Source organism: Acromyrmex echinatior, chromosome 15 (genome assembly GCF_024713525.1).
Source record: "Acromyrmex echinatior isolate Ae372 chromosome 15, ASM2471352v2, whole genome shotgun sequence".
NCBI lineage: Eukaryota > Metazoa > Arthropoda > Insecta > Hymenoptera > Formicidae > Acromyrmex > Acromyrmex echinatior.
In genome coordinates, this window is record NC_141866.1 from 2,428,731 (window position 1) to 2,449,939 (window position 21,209).

Below are 21,209 nucleotides of genomic sequence, written 5' to 3' on the forward strand. Positions count from 1 at the left end.
TTGCAGATAAAATGTTACATCGTTCGCTAACAAAATGTTAAATAAGAAATATTTTTAAGCATGCAATTATATAAAATATCGTCAATAGAGAGCCGGTAAATTCCACGGCTGTCACACGTGCGCGTACATCTAACATTTTCATTGTAATATAATTACCTTATAATATAAAATATTTTGTTATATATGTCTTACGATTCAATGCACATAAACGAAGATAAACGTGCGAGTGTAGCTTAACAAATCAAAAAGGAATTTCCAAGAGATATAATCTGACATAAGATCGCTTTATTGTCCATATAGATTTATAACAACGCAATTATAACAACACATCTTCAATGATTAATTGTGTGATAACGTTGATTAATCATCGGTCAAAGTTATAAATACGACTACATTGAGATTCATAGAAGTTAGCGGCGAAAACAGTTTAATCGAGACCGAATGGCTACTATGGTGTTATGAATTTTAATTCCTCGGCATATCTTTACGATTCTATTAGTTTCTCACGGGCTTCTGTATCTTTCATAAGCAACCGCAAGAATTCTTACTTACCTTGAAACGGTTGCAACATTGCGTGGAAGCAACTATGCCGGCAAATTATCTTCGCGTTAATGATGCGATTATCGTAATGATGCTCTTTACATAAATTTAAATGTAATACTATTTATATATCTGAATACACTGTGTATACATGTAATTTAACACATCGCTTCAAAATCAACTCGGTCATGCCTTAATATGATTTTCTTCAAGACGCGACAATGTAGCTATAAAATATGAAATAATGCAGAGTGTCTCTCTCTCTTTCTTTCTCTTTCTCTCTCTTCTCTCTCTTTCTCTCGCGAATCTATTTTCTTGTTCTGTCTTGTGTAAGTAGAAGTTATGAGCACGCGAGACGCGATCTACCCTGACGAGCGTTTCGTTCCTGCTACGGAAGATAGAGATCATCGAAGCGAGACTAACATTCACGACACTGACATTGCTGCATAGCCTCGACATTTATCATTTTTGAACACACGATCGAAGTCCCCTCGATTTAATCCGAAGCATGCACGGTTGTGGCACTGATTTTTTTTCTTTAATCGGATCACGACATTGAAATGCCGTCTCTGTCGCGATATCGTCCTTATGTTCATTGTGCTCGATTTAAGCCCGTCCATATTTATGACGACGTAACACATAATGTCAGATCCTGCCTATGGGCTTACAAAGTCGTGTCACTAAAACGTCGAAATTATTATTCTTAACAGACAGCTTCAGATGTTCTCGATTTGTTGTTATCCTGATTGAAAAAAAAAACTAAATGGTACAATAATCTCCCATAATGATCGCGCGTGCGTACATTCTTTTCTTGGTTGAGTAAAAGAGCGATACTTTAAGATTTGCAGTACGAAAAAACTTATTTCGACTCGATCACCCAACTTCAAAAGCGTTCTGCTTTCATCCAAAGACGTGATGGCTTTTGCACAAATTGCTTCGGCTTATGTTGCTTAAATTTTATTCTTTCTTGTCTTGCATGTTTAAGAGGGAAATGAAAGTTTTTACCGTAACAAAACAGTTAGGAGAGAAAGGCCAAAAGTAAAATTCGTGTCCGAATTCTAATCACGCCGAGAGTCTACCGCAAAATCGTATTCTAGCACGTTATTCTCGATGCAATAAAGAAATTCGTTTCACGAATGCGATAAAACCAATATGATAACCTGACAGGTGACATTGAAATTTCAATATTCATGAAATGACATATAGCATTCCCGCAAGAAAAATGACATAAGTTGAAACTTTTTGAATTTCGTATGTGCGAATTATGTTCTATATACATTGGCCTTTAATCAGGAAAAGTAACATACACAAATTCAAATATTTTTCAAAGAAAAATGATGCATGGAAAAAATGACATAAATTAAAATAAGTGATTTATAGGAGTATTACATCATAATAAAATTAACTTTTACATTACTTATAAAGAACTTGACGTAAGCAACTTCTAACTAGTTCTTAGTCGATTTACATTTAATATTGCCATGATAAATAATTAATTTAAAAATACGTAATTTTTTTTTCTCTTTCTTCAACAATTAAAATTTTTTTTCTTATGTCATTTTTTGCGGCGGTGTGATATGTATAATCTTACGATTTAAGTAATCGCAATTCGCAAAGTGTAACAAGAGACGTTTTTACAATGCCGAAATATGATATGACTCAAGCAAAAGTTTTTATCAGCATTAACTACGTAATGCAATTTTTATGATATGCTGTTCATAAAAATGTACATAACATATACATATTTTGTAATTTGATATACTTGCACAATATAAGTGACTACATAAGATAACCATTTAGATAAAATCGTTATTATTTTTCTTTTATGATTGATTGATATATTATATAATAATTTACGGCGATATGTCTAAATATACAAATATTAATGCGCGATTATTTTTTTTCGTGCGATACTTTTGCAAAATCAATCGAAAAAAAAATGCATCTCACAAGTGCCTGCCTCGCCAGATTGTATATACCTCACAATTTTAAGCTGTCGGTTGTAATGAGGCTCATTCGTAAAATAAGTAACGATCCTGTCCGACGAAGAGCAATGAGTAGCACACGCGAACACGGGGCTTTAAAAGTTACATCGAATAACGCTCATATGTAATCGTGTACATGCCCCGAACGCCTTTCGCGATACGTACTTTTTTCTTTTTCGTGGCCGATTGAACATGGAGAGAGATAGTCATCAGTAAAGATAAAATGCGCGTACAAACAACGAAAGAAGAAAATAAACGTGTGTCGTGCGAATATTATACTTTGCGACTCTCCCGACAACAAAAATATGTTTCTCCGGCACTCCCTTGAGAGTAAAAATCACCGTGTTCTTTACATTTTTATTATCTCTAACCGCTGTATCTGTGATGTTAACACACGACTAGATAAATACAGCGAGCGATCACATCAACAGTAAATTTTGTGCTGGCATATTCAATGGGAATATGAATAAATATTACACTAAAAAAATGTTAAATTATAATGATGAATATTTGTTCGAATAATTCTAAGTATATATTTACTAAATGTACACGTATTATATTTATTTTATACAAAAACTACAATATTAATTTGCTTTTATTTTCAAAAAAGCTTGTTAAATTTTAATAAATATTTTTTAATAGTATTACAAGTAAATTAATTACAGTAAATAAATATTTATTACTATTTAGTACTATTAAAAAAATGTATTAATATTTAATAATTCTTTTTATACGAATGATAAAAGTACACGACTAACGATGGCATAGCCGCAGGATAAAACGCGAGTAATTTATTATGCTGAGATGAGAGAATACCGGCTGACCGGTAGCTAGTTTATGTACTAGTATATCATGATAATTGATGGCGGTGTTGTATTCGCCCTAGCACTCCGCGCTGTTTCGTATCACGCCCTAACGACTTTGTATGCCAGATAAATGGCTAAGTGTTTATCAATACAGTCATCCCGGCGTTCTGAGAGGACTCGATAAGGAACTCTCAGTACGCTCTTGCAATGAACGTTTTTAAAAAAAATTTTGCATCTTCATTTTGCTATCGTTTAAAAGTAATGATATATTCGCCAAGATATACCGCGAAGCGCGATAAGAAGATTTTTCTCTCAATCATTTGCTATGATTCACAAATAATAGTCTGACTATTTACCCGTACGTGTACATTTCATGGACGTCGCGGTTGAACAACATTCCGTAACATCGTTCTTCGTTTAGTAATCTCTATAGAAATTTTATAACGGATATATATTTGTACTCCTCTTTACGAAAATCAATTACACCGCGTGTTGATATACTCACAGAAATATGCGTCAATATTTTATAAAGTTCGATAGGAGTGTTTTCCGTCTGTGATATTGATATGATTCACCCAAGCGTTCGGTATACATACAGCTATTACATTTATAAATACGTGTAACGACGTGCATACCGCCTTCATAAATAAAATGCTGGTACACTTTGTTCGGTATCTTAATTATGCGAATGAATCATGAACCGTTCTAATTAAAATCAAGATACGGTTTTCTTTTTCAGCATAAAACTTGATAACATTTGTTAAATTTTTGTAGACATTCACACGACATCCACATGTCACGGTTAAATAAATAGAGCATCATGTCCTTCCTTTAGATACTGTCCACTTGGCGCTACAAATGCTCCGAAGCACTTGACTGACCAATCAGAAGACAGAATTTTACTAATTGATCAATCAAAAAATGCTTTGAAGCATTTGTAGCGTTAAGTGGACCGTAGTCTGTCCGACAACTTAATTATACAACGACTAACAGCGTGCTTTCATTGATATTAAGAAACAAGGCGATTTTGCGGAACGCGAGCGAGTATGTATAAACCGTACTATTATATCGTTCGTAAATATACCTCCTCGCTCGATAGACTACATAGCGAACATCGATACATCGATACGATTGCATGCGCGGTGTTTCGTATTCATTAGGGCAGATCTACGATCAGTAGACACCGATCGGTCGGGAAAGGCGATCGGTCATTACGACACCTTGGTAATTAACTCGAGGCCGAGTTCGATTACGCGCACGTATATTTCTACCCGCCGGTATACGTACGCGAATTAACCGCGAAGAAGAGAGAGGAAAAAGGAGAAAACACTACAAGCTCGTAGTAGCAGTTGTACAATTTACATATTCGGTCGTATTTATACGGTGCGGCATAGCGATAGTTTATTCGCTCGAGCGAATCGTCTCGCACCCGGCGGAACGAAATCCAGCCTATAAGCCGCGAGCGACGTTTGTTAGTTTCAACTAATTTTATAGAACGCGTATTTATACGTCACAACGTCGAAAGATACTTATCGGCGACGATAAATTATGAATTCAGACATCTGATCGTTCAACTTAAACATTGAAATTAGCAACGCACCGGAAGAATCAATCGAAGATATGATATTATCTGCGTAATTAGGCGCCATCACAGCTAAACTGCATCCTGCATCTAAATTGTATCCAATTGCACGCGAGTGCGTATTTAATATTTAATCATTTTCTTTGTGATCCAAAGATTAGTAAGGAGAACATCAATTGTGTATATTAAATTTGCGAGTAAAAGAAAGTCACGACCTATAAAACCGAGGTGTTAGAAGAGCTCCAACGCATGATATTTTCCTTCGTTGAACAATTCGCTTTTCATAACTGAAAAAAAAAAATCGCATAGAATAGTATCATTAGATGGTGTTGTATAATCGATCTCACGTGGTCTATTGTTTTCATACGGAATGGTATTGCACATAACGTGGCAGATGTTATGCAAACACATATCGATATCTGTTAGACTGAATCTTGGGTGCCACAGCACACCTACGCATGCAACATGTATATCCATACGATCGCGTATATATATATATATATAGTATTAAGCTTACGTTTCTCAAGCTTATGCCAGGTTTCTGAAAGGCGTGAGATACCGATCCGGATGTGCATCAAAGAGCGCGAGACATGAAAAGTTAATTAGTTTGTGCAGACGAAATTGTTCCACGTGGAAATGTTTAACGCGACAGTCGCAGACGCGAGAAGTGAAAGCGTCTTGCTCACTACTTACATTTACTTGCAGCACTTTTGCGATGATACGTTTCTGTGAATAACATTGCTTTTTTTTCTTCCGTGTCGGAGTGCACTACAAACGTGCAATTTTGTTTTTCTAAGTTTCCACGACGGACGTGACGAAACGGTGACTACGGAAGACACAAGGCTGACGACGCTCTTTCGAAGACGAATAAAAAGACAACATCAACGACATGGTCACTTCTTGTCTTGCTAAGACAGAAATGGAACTTTTCCGCTGAATCTATTATAAGTCCATTAAGCATTTGCAGTAGTAACGGACGCGGCCTAGCGCCGACATCTTACAACGCGTGTCTTTGCAAGAACAAGTACGATTTGCGTAAATGTGATGAGCGAAACTTCGTGTCATTCAGTATGTTGGAGTAACCTTGGCTCACTTGCGATTTCGAAAAGTGCTTTGTGACCTTATGAATAGCGCACAAAAGCTGATGAAACATGTATACATTATCCGTATACATTGCTAACTTCTTTTAAATACAGAGTTCAAAAGATCAGTAAAGAAACGATCAGTTGCGTTAAGTAATTTTCGATGAAAGTAAAACGAAAAGTTGAAAGAGTTTTATTTATATGTATTAATATTTTTTTGGTTAGGAAATTTATTTTCTATCTTTCCTATCTCCTATCTCCGAAAATCCTATCTCCACTATTAAATGATGGACACTTTCTCGGAAAATCCACAAGTATAAAATCTAGTTATGATTTTATCACAAGATTTGTTCACATTTCCCGATCTTGCTCTTGCATGGCGAGCTACGGTTTTCAATCTCATCTTCGAGGAAACCACTTTTGCGGCCAATGTACCTCCGCCTACTCAACATCGAAGAATGAAGAGTACTGTTATGAACAACTGGTAGCTGCCCAACGGATTGCTATAAGCAGGAACGGTCAAGTATCTCACCATTTTCCCATGGTACTTAGCATGCAGCTATTGTAAATGAAACATGATGTAGATCCACGAATTTTAATGTAGTTAAACTATGAAAAGAAAATTACAAGAAGTTGTCTTTTATGGACACATTGATAAATAATATCAATAACTGTCAGCAATGATATATTTCTAAATGCAAATTATTTTTGCGATATTTTAAGAATAGAATACAAAAAAGAGCTGCAAAAATATTTAAAACATTTTACATATGTATACATATGTATATAAATGTGTATGTTCCTAAAGGAGATATTTTACATGCATGTTGTAATTTCAAGCATAATGATATTTGCTCATGTGCTTCCTGTTGATACAAGATTCTCATAACCCACTGCATGCGCACTGCAATCTAAATGACAGTTGTCCCCATCGCGAACGTCACTTACGAAATCAGAATGCGTAGTATGAGTAACGTGTGAGAGCGTAAACACCACCTTCACGGATAGACAGGTGCCTGCCCTCGCGACGAATGAAAATCGGGTCGAGTACTCGATTCCTCAGCCATTCGCATTTCCTGCCAAGGGAAAACTGGCATTTGTCGGACAGACAAAACTTTCTTCGCGGTCTAGCAAGGCAAAAAACGTGATGCTGTCGCGCGAAGCGCGGAAGAGCGCGTAACGATGATCTCGATGCAAATGAAAGCGTTGAAAGAGATGAGTTACGTTGCTTCTACAACACTTTGGTTCAATTTTAATTACAAACAGACATATTGCACTATTATTAAGAACAATATACACTTTATAGAGTATATGTGTTATATGATTGATGAATGATTATATAAAAATTATTAGACATCCGGATATTACTAAAAATGGACGTAGAAGAGAATGATTTCAATTGCGATATAATATATGGTCAGAAATGACATACTTTAATAGGATGTTCCATAAAAGAGTGTTCAACGATCTATATCAAATGACTGTCAGAATGCTACGAGGAATGACACTCGAGTATTCCTCATCAATATTTGTGAACTGTCATGCTCGCAGAGGTATGTCACATTTTCAAGGCTTCGCACGTGGAAGCCGTACCTCGCATTGGAAACCTGTCGCGTCGTCGTCAAGCTTTTACCTTAGAATGAAATACGTATATCCAGAACACTTAAGAGAGGATGGTCTTCAAGTAGTATAAGCATTTAAGTAAATATCTCAAGTACAAATATCATGTCTATAGAAGAGACTTCTCAGTAATTAAACTTAGAATTTTTATCGGATATAAAATTTATTTTTGTTTAAATACACAACGGATAATTACGAAGAAGTAAAATGTAACTGTAAAGATTTCACTAGCTTTTTTTAATTATCTGGGCCATACGGATGATAATCGCGTGCGACGCGAAGCGAGTAATCGGACCGAGATATCTGCGACTGAAATAAAAGTCGAAAGCGAAACGTTTCGTGCTAAATATTTCATAAAATTAATCGCCTAAATTTTGTTGTACATTTCGTATGTATACGTAATATTTTGATATGTACTTTTTATCGATAAATGCATAATAATTAGATCAGCAGGAAGAATTGATTGTTCCCGAAATTAAATCGTATTATATTATTGGCGTTAAATAAAGTAAATATAGTAAATTAAAACATCAGATCGGGCAATGACGAATAATCAATTCGTTTACTAATAAATTATGACGCTGCAAAAACACGATGCATTTGTTACACAGTTTCTTGTTCCGTCTCACCGACAATTTTTATGGTGAAAGTAATTTGTAGTAGTAGCATCTAACACTACATACGAGGTAGTTCCGATTTCCAATACAATTATAATATCAGGTGTTGACGTGTTGAACGCGTGTACGAAATATTGTCGATACTAAAATATATAGTAATCAGTATTTTCGATATATAAATAAGTATTCAATGAAAACATTCAATAAACGAAATATTATTGACGCTAAAACATTATCATAATATTTATTTTTTTGATATTGAGTACACAAAGTTTTAACAAAATGGTACGTCGAGAAGTAGTGATAAGCACATTTTGTTCAACCTTAGCTTTTGTTCCTGCGGAAAATCGCACGATGATACAAAATGTCGGTGGCGTGGGAAGAAAGGGTCGCTTATCGGTTTATCGTGCCCGCATGGCAGTGCTAACGCAACGTTATCGCGCATATGTACGTTCGCATAGATAATATATTCCTGATGTGCTCGACTATTCACATAAACGCTATCATTACAAGCTCCGTTCACCTGTTTCCATTTGCTGATTCATAAAAAAATTAATGAAAGCCGCGATTTTGATTAATGTCCGCGCGAAATCAGGTTTCGACACTTTCTTCGAATGTTTTCTAGTTATAAATCGCTGATATTAAATGAGTGTGAATATTTATGCAAAATATTTTTAATCTTTTGTTATCAAAAAGTGAATTTTTCTATCTTTATTTATTAGGAAATTAATTTTTGGCACTAAATAATTAGATGAAAGGATTATCAAATTATTGGTGCAGAAAAACTATATATGTATAAAGTTATTTACTATAAAAAAATTAAATATATATATTTACGTAAAATGTATATTATCTTTCAAATGATATTAATACAAATAATATTAATACGTCTTTACAAAACACTCTATAATATCGTCAAATATTGCGTGATAAACGAACAAATAAATTTGTCAGTTACTTTAATAAATTTTATGTTGCAAAATAAACCGTAACATTCTTATGTGACATAAAAAAGATTTTACGAGCAAGGAATCTGCAAAATGTAGAAGCATGTCAACCTACTTTCACACTGGCAACGAGCTGCACTCGGAATGGCAATTTAAAAGCACTCGTGTAGTGAAGCTCGACTTGGTTACTCGTTACTTGAACTCCTTTTGCTAATCGCAGTAGATTAATCTTGAAAAGAGCGGAAGAAGCGTTTAAAATAACACGCGATTAGAATAATACGTGATAAAACTATGTAAAAAATGTACGTTACTTACTTACGCTTGCAACAGTTGAAGAATTATAGAAGGTAATTTATATACACAGTAAATAAAATAACAAAACAGATAAAGAATCGAGGAACAAAAACGAACATGTAAAACAAATGACGGAAGAATTCAGATGCGTTATGCAAATATGCAAATTATATATGTAAATTAAATTCATCTACGTACATTTTATCAATAAATATCTTTTATTTTGATATGTATATGTAGGTAAAATATCTCTGCAAGAAATCTTGTGACACCTTTTTTATAAAACTTGCTTCGACGATTTATGCATATCAGTTGATAACCCAATATAGCAAGCAATCAAACGTGTAGTTACTATCGAAGAAGATATTACATGCAAGGACGATAATGATGATCTTCTCGAAATTAATAGCATAACTGTATACTCAAACTATTATTTGTATCCATATATAAGTTGCTCACTCTTGAAGCCAGTAAACACAGGGATGACGTTCGATATTCTTGCTGAACAAGGTGCGAACGATCATGAAGAGGTAGCTCTTCAACTTGCGCTACGTGCGCTGTTTAAATAATGCCATTTGATGATTCATGCTCGTCGATTCTCACCAACCGATTCGTCAAACGTCAACATATTTAAAAACATTAATATACAATCAATTCTGTAAATGGCGAACGATGCATTACCTTGTAAAGTGTCTACGACGCCGATCACATTTTCTCACGAAAGGCTTCTTGTTTTAGGCAATGTTATAATTTAATCATGCCGTAAATGGTAATGTATTGTAAGCATGTGAATGACGACATAAAGGATCACAATTTCATTTGTAATCGTCGAGGTGCCTTTACGATTGTTTGCACTTTAAACAATTTTACAAAACAATGAATCACACGTGCCAAATTTGCGAATTAAAATTAAACAACTCACTTTTAAAATTAATGTAAAAGACAAGTTAAAATTGTTTATATTTAAAAAGTGCAATTATAGAGATGTACATATTCGGTTGTCATATGATTCGCTTGTTGTAGAAGATAGTTAATTAGAAGTTAAATTACATTAATTTATTATACGGAACTTTGCCATTATTATATCGCTTCAAAAGAAATTCTTACATATACATATAATCAATCTTTGTTGATTCATATTCAAAACGCATTTATTACAAAGTTAGCGCGTATTTGATCTATGATTTATGGTACTTATATACTGTAGAATTTTAGAAATAAAAATGTGCATTTATGTCGATAAAAACGCGTTCGAAATACGGGCCATTGTTCCTGTTTTAATTAGATACTACATTCCCAAAGTTGGAAACTCTACAGTCGTAGTCGAATAAAACTAAATCGATCATAAAATTGATTGCGTCGTAAAATGATTTCTTAAGAAGGCGGAAAACGTTTAACGCTTTTAAAGTGTCAGCGGGGGAGTAACAAACTTGTCCGACGCGTATTCATCTCGCGAATCGCTAGACGGAATCACCCACGCGTATCTACCTCCGAAGGTGAACCAGCAGGAAACCGTTGCAGCGGAATAACCATCAAAATGAGACGTTGCTCGACATGCACATTGCGTCGACACCCACTGTCGCGCTACGCTTTACGCGCAGCATGTTGGACATTTATGCGTCGCGCGATATTGACACGAAACTTTAACGCGTCGTCATTTTCGGCGGTGCTTTCTATTTTCGCGCGCGAGAGCAATCGGGCCAACCTGGTCGATTCTCGACGGCGATGATTCAGGCGTGATCTTGCGACGGATTCGGTCTAGCACTTCGCGCTTTACGCCAAAAGGCGAAGCGTTGGCAGAGGAAATCCAACGTTACTTAGAAGAACGAAGCGTAGAGAATGCGTAGAAAGTATCTGTCATGGGGCAGGGCACGTAGATACGAATCGCCAGGAGGGCTCCGGCAAGAAGTACTCTCATTTTCCACGCTCCGGTGAACGGCGACAAGGTCTCGCGATGGGGTCCGGTCGGGAGATGGAAATAGGCGCGCACAGAGAGGGAAACGGCCGAGGCGCCAGGACAAAGGGTAAGGATAAGGACGCGCGAACCAGCGGGGGCTGAGGAATGTGATAATAGCGCAGGTAACTAATTGTCGCACGGCAACATACGGCAACATATGGCAACGTACGAGACACGTTAGCGACGGACTCGACGAAACGGCGTTTGCCGGAAGAATACAATCGCTCGCTCCGTCTCGGCTGTGGTTGCGCTTCTTTGCCTGGAATGTTGTCGAGAATGCTGTATTTCGTTTCTTTGTTCACATTCCTTGTCATTCGATAATGTGTAAGTCTTCGGGGCTACGTGTATGAAATAATCATTTCTATATGATGTAATATTACGAATTTTGTTTAATCAAAACATCAACTTAAAAGATTAAAGTTTTTAGAGATTTATTGAATTATTTTAGTAAAAAAATATATCGTTTTTTTTTTATTTTGAATGCTGAACACTGAACAAAATTTCTAGTTGAAAATGAACATAGGCAATTGTGATTATATTAATCAAAATTCTAATTATCTTAACTAAAAGTATAGATATTCTATTAGAAAATTCTGAATTGTCTATTTCTAACCAAAATTTTAATTAATGCAACAGGACATTTTCACTGTATAAACGATTTATATTAAGATAAGATCTTATATTAATTTTTATTAATTTAAAGAATTATTCTTTTAAAATAATATCTTTTTTTTATCTATATTTTATCAAACATATATTTATATTTATAAAATTTTAGTTTTGTACAATGTGTGTTGACACTTTCTTAAAATAATATCTTCTTTTAAAAATTTTAATTGTTATCATCGTAAATATTAAATTAAAAAAAATGCGTTAAAAATTAGATTCAAAGGAGAAAAGAATTCTACTAACGATTAGAGAAGAGAATTCTTTAAAATTGAAGTCTTTTTTCGAAATATGGTTCTTTTTAGAAAAGAGCAAACTAGAAGTAAAAAGAATACATTGAAAAGAAGAGGTTGCAGCCTCCTTCAGGGAAGGGAAGGGTCGTAGGGAAATCATCTAAACGAAGACAGTCAGCAATTTAGTGACCTCGCATACCAGACATTCTCGCGCTTAAAGCAACGCATTCTAGTTTTAGTTTTCTCGCAATTCGTTTTATATCTTGTGATTTCTGCTTCTAATTCCATTCTCATGACTGACTTCGTATCACGATGCACTGCATGTGCATAGCACATATGGAATGTTATTTGAAGTAGAGTAGAAATCTCTTATAGGAAGTAAAATATTAATCGAGAAGGAAGGAGGTACACAGCTGCGGCAACAGATGTTTAATCATCGTCTGACAACAAGATCGGCTACTACCGACTACATTACTACAAACGACAACCAATTCAGTAACGCCACTCCGAATACACGATTGCGGTACACGTCTCTTAAAAAAAAAAGACAAGCCTCCGATAAAGCTGGCGATAACAATCGCGTAATTTACATATTACTCTTAACAAACACTGTGCTTGCAGCGATGGAAGAAGGTGCATTATACTACATAATCACGAGCTTACGTGAGTGGAATAATGGCGGGTTTTGGAGATATACTGCCTTCTAATTAAGTGCGCAAATTACACTCTCTTTAATATTATGTATCGAAAATTGTTCTTATTATCTCAGTCAGGAGGAGAATCGCGTTTACCAGAGGTATATGCGAAACGTAAACTTGTAGAGCATACAATACGTGATATCACGTCGGATTTAGATAGATAATCTGTTAACAACGTTTAGAAAATTGAAGAAAAACGAACTGTTCCCCTTGATGTCGCGAAATTGCGATGTCTCTGAAATGATGAGCATGAAAACCGCAGCAAGCCTTTCCTGTACGAAATACTATGCCGTGAACTCGTTTTAGAAATTAATGTTGAACTAGATGATGGAGACTAATTGTAAATGATTCTGCCAATCGTGGGAATCCGCGCTGATTACATCGCAGGCGTCTAAACTGCTTGTAACCGATGATTAACTTGTAGCTGGCTCGTTACATTAATCATTTTCTTAGAACAAAATTCTTTTGAATCTATGAACGATCATTCGAAGAAAAGCAAAAAATGTTATATTCATTTATAGACGTTCAGCGTAATTGCCTCGTTACGTACTTTTAGAAAATTCCATTCAATTTCGTAATTTGAGCTTGAACATGATCTTGAACTTCAAACGATTATTTTATACTAGACGCGATGATATAATTATCAGTAACTGTTATCATGTTGTTGAGAATTAGAGATCGTACAGAGGCAGAGTTAAGAATTCGTGAAATGGTGGAATGTAAAGATATGTTGATAGAACTCGACGCGCTCGATTAAAGAGAGATAACGATGAATAGATGAAACAGAAAAGAATGTACTTGTGGAAGGAGGAAGAATAAGAAGGAACGAATGGGGGCCACCACAGACAGAAAAGTAATGAAGCAAAATGTAAAAACGTTAAATGGTGGGAACTAAACAGTCATTTCGGAGTGTTGGAAGACAAAGGATAACGGAAAAGACGATTTGTAAGGTAGCTAATGGAGGCGGTGGAGCGAATATAAAGGAGTCGAAGCGAGCAATGTTTCTACTAGAAAGAGAATCGGTCGCAGTTAACGGTTGTAATACGAAAGGGCACACTACCGGCTACCTTAAGAGAGCATTTTGCTTATTGCCTTAAGAGACGCTGCCTCACAACGTGGCGACATTACTGGAAGTGTACTCGGAAGCGATCGTTCGCGGAGCGGTGTTAGATGTCGATCATGCGTATACCGGTTGTTCGCAGGCGAGTAACAGATCCAACCGCAGAATAAAATACACGATAGCTTCATTCAATACTTGGAAAACGAATCAATGTGACGAAGCAGCTGCATAATAACGCAATTCACGAGTTGCATCCCGGATACATTACTTTAATATAAGAAATGAGTGAGATCAATCGTTGAGAACAGGCAATTTTTATTAGCGAATCAATTGCAAAATTGTTCAATGACGGAAGATATCGAGAGATCTTATCGTGTTTTTCCTCAAATCCAAATATGAGACTGAAAAATTAATTTATTGTGGTGGATATACTTTTTACGACCAATAAATGGGATCAACAGTTATATCACTGAGGGAGGCAAAGGGTGAGATAAAAAGAGACGGAAGGAATTTGTAAACATATAAGTATCAACGTTGTGAAATCGTCGTCGCGCTCTGACTCGACTTTGACTAATTCCGTCTCGTCTAAGAATTCAATTTCGCCGGAGCAATTACCGCGTGGCAAATGATTTCTGTCTCCTTCTCTCCCTGTAACATTCCACGATAATGACGAGGATATGGGGCACTACTAGGGTGGCGAAGAGAGGAAGAGCAATGGCATCGGCACACACAAGAGAGACCGAATTCCCAGAAGACGATAGAGGAGCGTCTCCAAACAAAGAGGGTCTTGTTCTGTCGCCTACGCTACTATATGCAAGAAGAAAATTTCATGGCGAGCACCTTTGACTTACGATAAGACGTGGTGTCTTCTTTGATAGCCGATTAGTGAATGATATTAATTTTATAGCATGAAATATGAGGAAGAGCACAAAAATTTATTAAATATATGTTCTCTACATTTATCTCCAACTATTTGGGCAAGGAATAATTGCGTTTATAAATTATTATTATACGCGATTTTGCAATCACTTTAGGTTTAATATCATACTAAAAAAATCTAAGATGAGTTTAGCCACTTTGGAAACCTTTTAATGTTTCAATCACAAATGTTATATTAGATCTAATAATTTCGATTATATTAAAATATTTAATTTAATACCCTCGTTTAAATTTCTACAGATTTATATAAAAATACGAAAAAAATGAACGATTGGCTAATGACATTTATACATGTTTGTTTATTAATGTTTGTTATTTAAAAAAAAATTGGAGGTGTACATATTTTGTGGACACTGAGAAACATGCGATGTTTACAGAAAAGATCGCCTCGCGTGAGATGAAATATTAAAAATAAAAATCTACGCTCTCATTATAATAGATGGCCCCCAAACCCAAATCCGGGAACAATTTTTTTAAGTCGGCCGCTCACACGTAGGAAATTAATAAATCGTTATTAATTAATATCAAACAAATATTCGACCGAAAATCTGAAAATAACGGGAACTCGCGGTCGTAAAGACACGACTGCTCGTGTGCCGTTATGATGGCGTACGAAGACCGTCGTTCACTCCGAAGGACTAATGAATTTTATAATTAATATCATTATAATTAATCACGGACCATCATGCTCGTCGTTTGTCGACGATGATGCCTCCTCGCCACAAGAAGGTATATGACGGGCTTTTCCGGTACGATAGATCTTGGGCGCCGCATCGATTATCTTCTCTCGTCGGATCGTTCATCGCGAACGTTTGCTCGATCATAAATCAAGCGGCAAGTCGTAGGACCCGTTGAAACAGGGCCCCCAGGTCGTAAATCGCGAGACGTCTCCATCGCTCGTCGTCATCGCTCGCCGCGGCCGCCACAATAATCGGTCCGAGCGCGAATTCGCCCGTCGCGATTTTACTTGGCGCGTTCCGAAGACTTGCGGAAGAACTGCCCACCCAGCGATTCTTTGCGCTGCGCCGTGCCGTGTTCTTCCTTCGTAGCGAAACGCGCCCACGCGTTCCGAGGCGGAACGACGGACAGAATCCTTGAAACGATATCCGTTCGATCGTCTATTTTGTTTTGCGTACCTGGTCGCCTCGCGGTAGGCCTGGTCGCGTCGCAATGTAGGCTCATTGTCAGATAACACGATCAGCTGGTTTCGCAACTGTTCCTCCGCGTGTCGTCGATGAACCGTTCTTATTGTTGTTGCCTTCATTCGCACGATCGATCTCTGTAATCCGAGATAGATCGCATATCGGAACGATCGAACCGTAAACCAGATTTCATGGGCTAATGCATCATAGATGAGCATATTGCTAGCGCGTTGAGAACATAGGAAAATCAAAATTGACAAGTTGCCTGATCAGCATAGAGAAGTGATAATAGCGATCGGCGTTGGTGAACGTAAACGCGTTGCGATATTTGTAACTTACTCAGCTGTAACTTACTCAGAATGTGCGAAGTGGACATTACATTAGAAATAGTCGAATGTATCGGTTTGCATATTCTTTGAGATATATGTGAAAGTAACGTCAAGATTGTTATGCGAATATTTCTTAACGTTTCATGTGACGGGGTGAAGTGATAATTTACATGAAATACTTAAATAATATGAATAATAGCAAGTTAAAATTATAGTCTTTTAAATATTGCTGAACTGAATTATACAACATAATGTTCGCAGAACTTCTATAAATAAAGTTGAAATAGTATAATATTTTACATACACGCAACGTACTCTCTAAATTCTTTAGAATGGAATCTCATTCCAAAAAGTGAAAATTGAGCGAGTCTTAAAAACGAGTTCATTTCATTTTCACTCTTTAAGAGTGAAATTTCATTTTTTCAGTAAGATTTATTCTAAAAGTTTTATAGAGAATATTTTTAACCAAAGGTACTCTTTAATTTTTGTAAACCTAAATAGAAGAATACAAATACAAAGCATTTTCTCTTCAATGAACCGGTCATTCCAGTACAATTCTCGGATCAAAGGTGCACGTGAGAACTATGCTCTGACATGACAGAGAAAACTACATCGAAGATCTCGAACATCGTTAATGATTGAACAACAGTATCGGAAGAACAAGCATCCGTTGGAAGCACTATGTTAAAGCCGCGTAATGAGCCGTCACTCATTTTCTGAGTATAGATTATCGTACCGGCTCATTACCCTTCACCCCAGGACCAATCTAAAAGCGTTTGAGTGGCTCGAATATATTTCATAGTTGAGAACTTGATGGCGCTGGCTAGCAAACTTCCAGATCGATCTACGATCGTATCTAACGCCATTAACAAAGTGTCGTAACAGCGACCGGAAAGCATCGCGGAGTACGGTCCAAGCGGCGATTCCTCCGAGAGACTGTCTAATTGTTATTAATTAGTATGATCGCTGCGGTTGTTCGTCTCGTTTGAGTGAAACTACATCGATAAGCGGCAACCTATTAACCTGTTACAAGGTGAACGCAATTAGAGACCGTGAGCCTCTAATTGAGTGTCTATAGTCCAAGTACCCATTGGAACAACGAAGTGAGCGATCACCATTAATATCGTTGCAGTCGCAACGCTCAACGTAAACATAGATAAACGAAACGGATTGAGCGACGCACTGGAATGCTCGATCTGGAATTGCCGTTTTACGCGTTTCTTCGCGAAAGGAGAAATATACGCGGTCGCCGGTGGAATCTGGACCACGGTGTGTTGCAATTTCAGTGGTAAGAAGTTGACCTGGTGCGAATTTCGCCTTCATGTATCATCGCCGCATGATAAGACGAAACCGCGAGAGAGAGAGAGACCGCATAAATTTCTCTTAATTGGCGGTCGCAATCCGATGAGCGGATTAAAAAAGACCGATGAGAATTCGCTTAATCCGCGTGGCGTAAATATGCAGGCGCGGATAATGCACAGAAGCGGAAATATGCGCGCTATATTTATAATACCGTCACGTAACGCGCGAGCCTTAAATTAACCGGTTAAACGTCCGGCCGCTCCGAAAGTTAGGTAACAACCAGGCACGGCACTAAAGATGTTTCGAGCCGTACCGATGCCTGCGAAACGCTGACGTTGCATCGGAGTAGAATGCCGGTGCGTGTCGGGATGCGCTCGCGGCGCATTCGCGAATCGTTGACTTGACTTGACAATGAATTCGAACGTGGCACGATAAGTAGCGAGATGCCCTTGCGCCCTGAAGGGGAATCCGAGCTCACGTTCGCGAGAAAGGGAGGAGGATGAGCATATTCGAAGTCTGGAAGAAGATACCAGACACAGAGAAAGACGCGATCGCTTCGCTTAGCTGTTCTTTCTGCTTCTTACGGCCGTATCGAGTGAATAGTTCCCAGAGAGGCTTCGCTCGGTTACTCCTAAGATCGACTTTTATCGAAGTAGTAACTGACTTACACGTTTAAATTCGTGTATATTACCGTAACAGATCAGCAATTAAGATGAAGAAAAAGGCAAAAACAAATCTAAAGATTATGCGCTCGAATTGCATTGGTTTCAGGATTAAATTGAAAGATTGGTTCAAAATACTAATTTCATAGTTCAGTTGTAAAGTGTTATGCTCTGTTTTCAGAGAAATTTCAATATTAACTACTAAATATATATTTACTAAATATATATTTGAGGCAAACAAAAACAATAAAATCAATTGCAAAAATAACATAAAATAATTAACGTAACAACTTATTTATTCATGTCATTTTATGGATGTAATTCTCAAGTGATCTGAAATATTGCAAAAATAAACTTGTTGACCAAATTACTTGCACAATTGCTAATTTCGTCATATCTCAAATATGAAAGTTGAAACAGACAAAGATATCAATGGATATCATTGCGACCATATTAATGTAATAATAATCTCGATAATCCTAAATGGATCTTCAAGTTTACGCGACGCTAATTTTCAAGTTGGTCGCTCGTCCGATTGAGGATTTTTCTTCAATGAACCGGAACCTACTTCCTATAAAGATGCGCTTCCATTCTATCGTCCAATTCAAAATCACTTTGAAGAGATTTCGCTACGCCGTAATATTGCGGCAACGTTTTATAAATCTGATTGCAAACCGATTTAATATCATAGAACAAAGCTGGAGATTGATTGTATGCGTGTAAGGATGAATCGCGAGACATCGCAAATGGAGTGTGAAATTTTGGGTTGCCGTGGTGGAACAATCGATTGTTGAGGGGGAGCTTGGTATTATCGATTAGCCATGACGTCGAAGCCACTGACTGTGCGTGAAACTCAAAGCAGATTCACTGGTATATTAGCCAGTATAAAGAAGAAAATTACAAATAGTTATTTCGTTATCAATTGATTAAACTTATAAATTGATTCTCTATTGGTGATAAAGATTTCTCTTTTCTTTCGCATGAGCGCACGTGCTTGTAAATAAATTATCTTAAAATAATTTAATTCACAAATATTTCTCTCTTTGTTTCGCAATCATATCGTTAATGTTTTCTTTACGTTAAAATATAAATCTAAAAAGAAATTAAACACAAGTAAATAAAAGGAATCGAAACAATTCGAATGATTAAGCCGAAAATAGATTTGTAAATCTGTCTTGATAGCAATAATATTATTCTAAACATATGTGTCTTAATATTTGTAAACATATATTAAATCGAAAATATTTAACGTAAATCTAACCGTTTAAATTTCACGACGGTAATATATATATTTCATTAGTTTTTTACAGTTCGCTATTTACCGCTTCGCAAATACCGCGCGAAATCGTATCAAACAATACTGTGACGCTTTAAATTTGAAAATCATCGTACCTCCGTATCCGAAACTTATTACTCCCAAAGACCATCGTGCTGATACTGCCCACTAGATTGTACACACTCAAATTCAACATCTGCCCGACGAGCAGTCGCGATCCCCCGCTGTAGGAAACTCAGATCATTGTACACTGGTTCTGACAATGCGTTTCCCTCGCCCCCGCACTATCTGACACTGCGGCGATCGATGCCGAAACGAATCATGCATCTGTTGTCATCTCTTATTCGTATTTGACCATATTTTACCGATGATCATTAATTGGAAGAAGTGACGAAAACAATGGAGAACGCGCGAGCCTGGACGCGACCCGCACTCTTTCCAGGACTATTGATCGCGCACGTACTCTCTGACAGCTGTCAACGAACGCTGTGAGAGAACGTGAATGTGCACGATATGTACTCTGCGAGCGCTGCCAACGGAATGAGTCGGAGCAGAGTTCGTGCAGCGTTGGTGGAGGGACGTCAGTAGGGGGAAATCCTGAAAGTGGGAGGTTGAACGAGAAAGAGAGAGAGAGAGAGAGAGAGAAAAAATGCATGCAAAGCGAAAAAAAACATAATTAACTTTTTATTCTGATGCACATGGGTAATATGAGAACGAAAAGCGACTCATGAAAAAATGAATTTTGCATAGAAAGAACAATTTTATTAAAATAAAATGTAAAAATTTAACTAGATACAAATCTGAAAATAATTTTGTTGGATCATTAAAGTAATTATGTAGAACGTTCAAGCGTAATAAGCAATGCTGCAAAAAGTTCTGACGTTCTAGTAATTAGTTTTGGCGTCTTACGTATAATTATTTTAATAGCCTAACAGAATTATTTTCAAATCTGTATCTAGTTAAATTTTTAAACACTTTAGCAAAACCGTTCTTTCCGTATGTTTGGAATGATCGTAGTGACAGGTAAACGGATCGTACACATAGAAAAATACTTACTGCACGCAAGTAATAATTACTTGTTCATATATCTCAAAAGTTCATATATCTTCAAATCTATATCTTAACTTCATTACAAGCATCAAATTTATTCAAAATAGATTTTAAATCTTAGTAAGTTTTACTTCAAGATTATTAAAACAAATTTGATTCTTTATCCTACAAAGTCGTTTTTTCGATAAATTTTATAATATAAAAAAAAATCTTATTTTTTAGTACACAATAAATTTTTTAAAATTTGTAAGTTGTTTTTAATAAGCACATTTTAAGATCATTATCATTAAAATATTCTTTTAAAGATAACCGTTATTTAAAAGGAAGAAAATAAATTGAGTAATCACTTTTCTTAGCAATAGAGTGCTATTTTTCTGTGTTTAATATTATCATCTACGATGATCCGAAATGTCATGAATCGA

The 21,209-nt window shown here is 36.5% G+C and overlaps 1 protein-coding gene and 1 long non-coding RNA gene across 2 annotated transcripts in view; both read right to left on the minus strand.

Moving 5' to 3' along the window:
• Shrm (shroom) overlaps positions 1-21,209 on the minus strand; it is a 122,694-nt gene that overhangs the window by 10,274 nt on the left and 91,211 nt on the right. The window lies entirely within an intron of this gene.
• LOC147907198 (uncharacterized) lies at positions 851-19,934 on the minus strand. The gene is made up of 2 exons (XR_015547529.1): positions 19,854-19,934; positions 851-16,305 (listed from the first exon to the last, which is right to left on the minus strand). It is a non-coding gene; the product is annotated as an uncharacterized LOC147907198 (long non-coding RNA).